The sequence below is a fragment of the Canis aureus genome, chromosome 24 (assembly GCF_053574225.1).
Source record: "Canis aureus isolate CA01 chromosome 24, VMU_Caureus_v.1.0, whole genome shotgun sequence".
In the NCBI taxonomy this organism is placed as follows: domain Eukaryota; kingdom Metazoa; phylum Chordata; class Mammalia; order Carnivora; family Canidae; genus Canis; species Canis aureus.
Window position 1 is genome coordinate 9,927,382 of NC_135634.1, and position 9,200 is coordinate 9,936,581.

Sequence of the window (9,200 nt, forward strand, 5' to 3'; positions counted from 1 at the left end):
ACCTCCGCTCAGGTGTATCTATCTTATCCCCTCCATTGTACACCCTTGGCCCAAGTTGGGGTAAGTGTCCCACTTCTATTTTCAATGATGTTCTATGTGCAGCACTGTCATTACAGCAACTACATGAATAATTAATTACTTGCTTATAAACTGTGTTCCTCAAAGAGGTTGTGAAGCTTGAGGTGTGGTCTTTATGTCTTTTTTTATTTTTTAAAAATATTTCATTTATTTATTCATGAGAGACACAGACTGAGAGAGAGAGGCAGAGACCCAGGCAGAGGGAGAAGCAGGCTCCATGCAGGGAGCCCAACGCAGAACTCGATCCCAGGACTCCAGGATCACGCCCTGGACCGAAGGCAGGCGCTAAACAGCTGAGCCACCCAGGGATCCCCGTCTTTTTTTCTTTAAAAAGTGCTTTCTAGCACAGGGCTTGGCCCAAAGTTTATTAAATGAATATATGACTTAGAAGGATAGGAAAACATAAAATAGCATTTGGTGAGGACCTACTGGCCAGATGCCTACAGCACTGTGGTAAGAATTTAACAAGAGAGCATAAATAAATGACCTGCAGACATACCTAGCACAAAATGGACATGCATATTGAGTGAATGATGGTAGATCCACATTCTGAAGAGGAAGGCTCAGAGTGCTTGAGCTACTTTCTGAAGTCGCCCAGTTACAGTGAGAGAGCTAAGATCTGAACATAGCTCTCTCTGGTCCCCATGCCCTGGCCCCACCTATGCCTCCCTGTAGTCTTCCACTTCATGTCTCACTATATCCCTCACCCAAGCAGGTAGGCAAATTTTTTTTTTTTTATGTTGATCATGATCTTTGAATCAACTGTAACACTTTTACACAATGACTTTCGATGGGAAAAATTCCACAAATATTTGTTGGGTGAGTGGATGAATGACTAGACTAGGGGAAACTTCCAGTACTGAATAAACACGGGTGGCTGATTGGTCCATTTAGTGCATGGTATTAAACTACTCCTTTAGAAAATGTACAATATCAGTGTGGCAATCCCAAGCAGAAAAATAACGCATGATAAAATAACAGTGGGTAAAGGGCTTTAAAAGCAATTTAACAGAAGTAAAGGTAAAGATAATAAAGTCTATCTTTCCAGGACAGTGACAAAGTTAAAATCTGTGGTATTCAAAATATTCTTAAGAATCTCTTATGACAGGAGGCATTTTGACGTCCCTGCTAAAATCTGACTCTCTGATTTTAAATTATCTGTGGAGATATTAACACAGATCTATCTAACATTTTGAAATCTGGATGGTTGATCGTCTAAGCTATATAAGTAGCGCACTGTGAAAGGTGAGGATAAGTAAAGAGTTTCAGGTTCCCCTACCGGGAGAGGATTAGGAGGGGAATGAAGCTAATTGGAGCAACCAAGAGATTAAATAATCAAAGCAGTAACAATCATAGCTGCTGTCCATTATGCTCCCTTTGCTTATGCTATATTATTGAATTAACTGTCCCCACAATACCATGATGTAATAGGATTTCTTATCTACATTTCACCAATAAGATTTCAGAAATTTCCCCAAGAAATGTTACAGATGCAAAGATTTACACCCAGATCCATCTGATTCCAGACACAGAGGCTGGTGGATTGTCTTGTGACTGTCACTGTAAAGGAAAATTCACAACCCTGCTGGCCAGGCCCTGAACCTTACCAGAGCTTGGTTCTAAGAGCTCTGTCCTCTTCAGTTTGCTGAGGATGTGGACTGATCACCACCATGTCTCAGTACAAAGCAAAGGCCTTGCACACCAAAGGTGCTCATCCATTGTAGGTGATAGTAAGGACTACTTTGAAATAAGCAAGGTGCAAAGTTGACTAGTTAGAAAAAGAGCATTTCAAGGTGAAGGCCAATAGGCATTTTAACTATGTAAACTGTAAGGACATATTTAAAGCACAAAGTTTTGGCCATATTAGTTTTATTGTATTGTAATTAATTTCCTAAAGACCCACTGCTATTGAAAAAAGTCAGCAAGATCCTTGCAATCCTTCTCAGAAACAGCCTAACACTCCTCAATATTACAGTCTTCCTGCCACCATCCCTGCCAAGTATCTCCACATTCTTTTTTTTTTTTTTTAATTTTTAAATTTTCATTTATTTATGATAGTCACACACAGAGAGAGAGGCAGAGACACAGGCAGAGGGAGAAGCAGGCTCCATGCACCGGGAGCCCGACGTGGGATTCGATCCTGGGTCTCCAGGATCGCGCCCTGGGCCAAAGGCAGGCGCCAAACCGCGGCGCCACCCAGGGATCCCATCTCCACATTCTCTTATGTGTAAGTCCTACCCCAGGGAAGAGTTCTGTTCAAGGACTGATGTGATCCTCAAGGACAGGTCATAGGTTACAGTAGTAAGAGTGGGGCTTCCTGTACTCTCGAGGAACAAAAATGTTCTTTTCTTTCATCTCTGTCTCTCAAGGGTAACAAGCCATAGTCAATACTTCCTCCTCCTTAGGAGATGTTCTTACCATTGAAAAATAAAGCAAGACCAGTGCAGGGCCAGAGGAAATAAAGTTCTGTAGTGGTTTGTTCTAGGAGAAAGAAGCCCCTTTTTCACTGCTTTGATGTAGTTGATAATATAAAACAGGACTGGGGCTGCCTTTTGCAGGTAAGCCTCTTAGGCCTTGGAAGGTCAGAGACAAATCAGGTAGGAACAGAACATACATATGTTAAGAACCTTAGCAGAGGCAGGTCAGAGATTTGCATTCTGGGCCACATAGGAAACAAATCAATAGCAAATGAGGAGGCTGGAGGCAGGTATGAAAAGGCAGGAGTCAGGAACTATAGACATTCCTGACCTTTTGTTTTGGGGCTGACCTTGTTCCTTTCTTAAGAGACAAAGGAGGAGAAATTTACATTGTCAAAAAATCAATCAACAGTTGACAAATGGTAAACCTCCTCAGAAGGGAGATTTTGCAAGTACAGAATAAAGTACAAGAACATATTTGTGGAGGGGACTTTTTTTTAATGAAAAATAACAACACACAAACTTCCTCAGGAAAAACAGACTTAATATTTCACAATTTAAATAGCTGGTTTCAGGGTCATTAGCAATATCAGGTTCCTAACAGTAATTGTGTTTTTCCCTCTCTGGAAGGTTGGAGGGATTTATCTTCTCTAATGCTTTACTCATAACATACCTTAAACCTTATGTTTGTTGATATAGAAAGCAGTTGGAAAGCATGTGCTATTATTTTGGAGTGCCTCACCATTTGGAGTTGGCAAGAATTTCTGCTGCCTTTTTGCTATTTCTCCTTTTTTGTTGGGGAATTAAAGCAATTTTAATTTGCATGACTTTTAATTCTCATGTGTCTCTCTTTCCCAATTATTCAAGCTGTCCACTGCTAGACAACTGATCTTTTGTGATTATATCCATTTTTCCAAGATCTGATTTTGTAATCAGGTAGCCAACTCTTCCTGAAGGATCTAGAAAGAGAGATTTCATTTCACTCTGCACAAATGAAGTAACAGTCCAACTTGCCCAATGAAAAGAAATCCTCAACATGTTAGCACTCCTACCCTCCTGACTGGATTATTAATTCATTTGGGAAACTGAATATACACACTCTGGTTCCATGACTCTAAGGTGCCATCTAACAATAGCATCCATAAAAATGCTGAAATCTCTGGAACTCAGACACATCCTGGTCTCAGAATCTACCTGATTCATAAAAAAACAAAAACACTAACACTTTGGTGGTTGTTTCCCACTGAAATGAAGGTGCATCCTTTCAACAAGTCAAATCTAAATAGCCTGTAGTGAAACGACTCATCTTTATGATCAAGGACTTGAACTTACCCCATTATAGCTCAAAAAAGAGAAGATGCAGGAGACTAACTCTCCTTCCTTTCCTTTCTCTCACATGTGCTGAAGAAACAAAGAAAAGAAAAACAAAAAGAGGAATCTGTTTCTGGCCTATGAATTTAGTTTTGGGGATGAGAAATCTGAACATTATGTAGAGCAACAATGATCCTGCTTATCCAAATACAAAATCTCTTATATCTACTATCATAGAATGGTTAAGGTAACCATGATATAAGAATTGCTTAATAATTTTCAGTAACAGAGCAGGAATTCTAATGATTAGTTCGTAAGTAAGAAAACCAAGGCAAAGAAGACAGGTGCATTACATATAATTGTTTGAACTGTCTTATAATCACAAGAGGACTTCTCAATCACTGTCAAAATCAACTCCTTGGAATGGGCAGGGCACATGTTCACAACAGCAAACAGGTCCTGTAGCTAATGGGAGACACATCATCTCTCCTCACCTACTGAATGGAATACAGGATGGAGTTGTCTGTCTTATTCATAGTGTCATTATTGTTCTTTCATCTCTTATATAGCCTCTGGTTTCGGAATCAAACATTATTCTATTTTCTCTCAAAAACATCTATGCTCTATTTGTGCCAGTTCAGCCTAAATAACATCTTAGGAATATTCTAGCAGAGGTTCTCAATCAGGGACACTTTTTCTTTTTTCTGCTACTGGTATCTAGTGGGTAAAGGCTGGGGGTTTTGCTAAACACTCTAGGATAGCCCATACACAACAAAGAATGATCTGGCCTAGTATGTCAACAGTGCCAAGCTTGAGAAGCTCCGTATCTGAGAAAAGCTTGACAAAGCTTCCCCTTTTCCCCCAATAAATTTGTGATATATTTCTATCATCCAAATCATTCACCAGATATTTATTGAGCATTACAGCACTCTAAAGACAAGTGCAATCCTGAGCCATACAATTTAAAGAGAGGAAATAAATAAACTTACTAAATAAATAAACAGTATAATTTCAGAATGTGGTATATATTGTAAAGGAAATAAATGGATACCAATAGAGAATAACCAGAAGATGCTTTTGATAATATAACCAAGGAAGACCTACATCGCTGAGGAAATTAGGGTGTTCTTAGCAGCGAATAACAGAAACTCCCAGTTTAGGCCAGCTTAAACAGTAAGAAAAAATATGGTTTTCTCTTACATCCAGAAGTAGGATGGGTCTTAGGATTGAATTAATGCTTAGGCTCCGATGTCTATCCAAGGGTCTATATCCAGCTTCCTTTTCAGAATGGTAGTAAGATTGGTTGTAATCATTAGGTCTCATAACTTCACATCACAGTGCTTGCAGAAAGGCAAGGGAGATGGGATGGTGCACACAGGTAACAGTCTCATCCCAGTGCTTTAAGCAATAGCATTGAGAATCAACTGATTGGACTGCATAGGTCACGTACCCACCCCTGAACCAACGACTGTGGGCAAGGGGAATGGAATATGCTGATTGGCTTAAGCCAAAGAGTGCCCACCCTGGGCATGGGGTCTGGAATCAGCTTCTCCTCAACAACTAAACAAACACTTTGTATCAATTTGGGACTTACTTACTGGGTGGCTTTCAGAAATTTTCTCTGTAGAAGATGAGCTTCAAACTGAGCCTTGGAGAATGAGAAGGAGCTGGCGTAGTCAAGGGCCCAAGGAAGAGCATGGGAACTAGGCGGGAAGTATGGGGCACAAAGGTTTTGAGATGGGGAAAGGAGGCCATGGTGTTCCAAGGGGAAAGTGGTCCACAGTAAACTTGGAAGGGCAGATATGAACAGTATCATCTAATTTGATTTTTGCTAACCACATTTGTTATAAAATATGATGATCCTTTTTAGATTGGAAAAACAACAACAGTATTTCCTTCAGGATTTTTCCATGCATTCCTACTTTTAGGTAATCAATCTTTCTAATGTCACTTAAAAGTAAGACAAAATAGGTTTTATCAGAACTTTAAAAAAATAATTTTCAAGTTAATATATGAGAAGAAAAAATCCTTTAGAAAGCAAGTATTGAAAGAGACTCAAGTGGGGACACCTGGGTGGCTCAGCTGTTGAGCATCTGCCTTCGGCTCAGGGCGTGATCCTGGGGTCCTGGTATAGAGTCCCGGAATTGAGTCCCTAGATCTAGTCCCATATCGGGCTCCTGCATTGGGCTCCCTGCATGGAGCCTGCTTCTCTACTCCTGTGTCTCTGCCTGTGTGTGTGTGTGTGTGTGTCACGAATAAATTAAAATCTTTAAAAAAAAAAAAGACACTCAAGTGGATGGGATTTCAGATAGTTGAGTATTCAGATGTAGGGGCACTCTGGAGAAGCTATACAAAACTCATCTTGATTTAGAACCAGTTTTACCTACTTCTGTAACCCCTACCACCTGACACGGTACTGAATACAGAGGTGGTCACAATAATACTGATTCACACCAGAAGTTGAAGATCATGAGCACTTTCATATTCATTATTCTACCTACATATCCACTGTTTTGACCATCTCTTCCTTATAAGGAAGCCCATCAAAACTTTTTTATACTGACTGCACATTACCTCTTTGAATGGCATTTTGATTTGGGCTTTTCGTCTTTTGTCTTTGCATTTTTGTTTTATTGTTCTTTGGGAGCTGTTTCTGCTTCCAATCTTGATGACTGTCTCATTCTCCAAAGCAAATATGGGGAAAAAAAACCCCAGTAACTGCCATGATAGCTGCTAGCAGATTTATAATAAAGTCACCGTAATTGCTTGTTTACCTTTGGCTCCATAATTACATAATAATGATGTGTTGGTATTATTTCTATCTGTTCTTAGTTTCATCCTAAAATTCCTGACACTATGACAGTGAGAGATTATGTGTATTAAGAATGTAATAAAATAATAAAGTATGATAAAGTAACAAAAACAAGGATTCTAATTAGATAATAGACGTAGCATTACCTAATTAGGCAATAAAGGTGGTAGTTCATATGGCCCCTACTTACTCACCTGTCCCAAAGATTAGTTAATGTTGAATAAAAGGGGACTACAAAATGTACAATTCAGAATTCACAGCAGTGTGAGCTGAGATATAAGTTCTGGTATGGCTTTTCTTGAAAAATATTACTGTTGCTACAATTTATTGAGTGCCTGCTACCATATTAGATGTTTTATTTAGATATAATCCTTCCAAACTCCAAATGAGATAGTATGATCTCCATTTTTACATATGAGGACACAGAGGCCTAAATAAGAATTGGAAGATTACACAGCTATCACATAATAATGACATATGTTTAGTGGTTTATATACATTTTCAGTCCTTATATACAACCTTATAAGGCAGAACTCAAGAAGGCTTAGCATTTATCTCAAGATCTCACAGCGGGCAAATTACTAAATATAAAGAGCCAGAATTAAAGCCCATGAAGTCTAACTCTGGGAGGCTGGTACTACTCGTAGAGGTTAAGCTATAAAATATTTTAATATTGCCCAGGATTTGAACCCGACTCAAAGCTGTTTAGTTCTAAAAGACCAAGAACCATTCCTTTCTCCTTTCGGTTTCCTCATAAAAAAAAAAAAAAAAAAGTGAGAAGGCCAAAAAAACTCAAAGTTCTATTTCTGCTCAAAAATGCTATGGTTCCATGGATTTTAAAATATAAGATTTTGTTATGAAAACAACATGGGGGCAAGAGTTTTTGCAAGGCAAAACAAAAATTACAGCTACCAGTATTTTCAAACATAAGAATCCAATCACTTTAGTTAGCTGATGAAGCATCTAAAGTTTCAGTAGCTTGTCTAAGTGCCGGGCCAACCATTATAAAGCACGTACAATTTACATCTAACAAAAGCTGGGCCTCCCAGCTTGTCTCTAATACAACCTTCTAGCAGACAATTTTTTTCTTTAAAGATTTTATTTATTTATTCATGAGAAACAGAGAGAGGCAGAGACACACACAGGCAGAGGGAGGAGCAGGCTCCCTGCGCTGAGTCCCTCGCGGACTGGATCCCAGGGCCCCAGGATCACCACCTGGGCGGACGGCAGATGCTCAACCACTGAGCCACTCCGGTGCCCTCTAATACAGCCGTCTAATGATTGTCATACTCTTCAGAAGATAGATTTTCGTATTCAGGTCACCGCTCCTCCAACTTCACCAGTTACACACCTCTGAACCCTGCTGGTGCTTCTAAAGCGCCCGAGGGGGAGTGGGCAGGGCGCTACCAGGAAAACTTGAAGACAGAGGAAGTGTACAAAAGACCTGATCGTAGCAGCAGAGCTCCACCTTTTATTTATGTATTTTCTTTTCGTACTTGTCTCCTTACTGAAAATAAGTTGATAGCAACATCGCTGTTCAGGGAAAGAAACAAAAGCTGTTTTCTGATCAAACCAAGAAGCAAAACTTAACAATTTACGGCCAGAAGCGGCAGAGGAGAGCAAGGTCCGCTCAAGACAGACAGGAAACATAAGCGGCAAGTGATGCCGCGGACAGCCCTGCATATCACGCCGCATCTAAAAACGATTTCTTTAAAAACAAACCAAAACAACGAAAAACCTATTTATTCCACAAAAGAATATCCTGCCCTCTGACGAATACAGGAACATTTAACACACGCCCTATGCCTAGCATTAGCGGCTTAGGCCGAAATCCCCTCTTCTAATGCGGAATCTGTACCACAGGAGCAAACATAGAACAAACAGCAAACAAAACACCACCGGCACGCCCGGCGCGCAAAACCACCACCGGGAACGCGGCCTCTCCCGCGAGTCCCCCAAGACAAAGCCCGGTCCCGGCACGCACTGCGGGCCGGGACTACACATCCCGGCATGCAAGGCGCACGCCATCGGCCAGTTGGACTACGGTTCCCGGCATGCTCTGTTGACAGCTGGTCGGCCCCCTCAGGGTCTCGGGGTCTCGGGGTCTTGGGTCCCGCAGACGCGGGGTTTGTTCCCCCCTCCCCGCGGCCGGCCTCTCGGGGCCGCACACCATCACCCGCTAGTCAGTTGTAAGGATTACGATTTTCCCAGTCGTTCTGCATTGTCCGTTCTATCAGGACGGCCCAGAGCCTGTGGCTAGGGCGGGCGGGGACGTGGGGGAGCCAGCCTGGTCGGCTCGAGCCAATGGCGCTGGAGCGGCTTCCCTGCCTCTATGGCAACCGCGGCCGTCCCCGGAGGGACCAGCCACCCATTGGGTAGAATCTTTCGAGAAGGCTCGAGAAGAAGGAAGCGGAAGTGGCACGTGGAGGGGCCGGTGGAGGCGCCGGTGAGTAAATGCCGCAGATTCTGGAAAGTTCTGATCAGTGCGATACATAAGGCTGAGCGGCTGGGACCTCCCCTTTTGGGTCTGTAGTTCAGCCCCGCGCGGGTGAGCGGTGGGTGCGGACCGCGCAGTCAGCCCG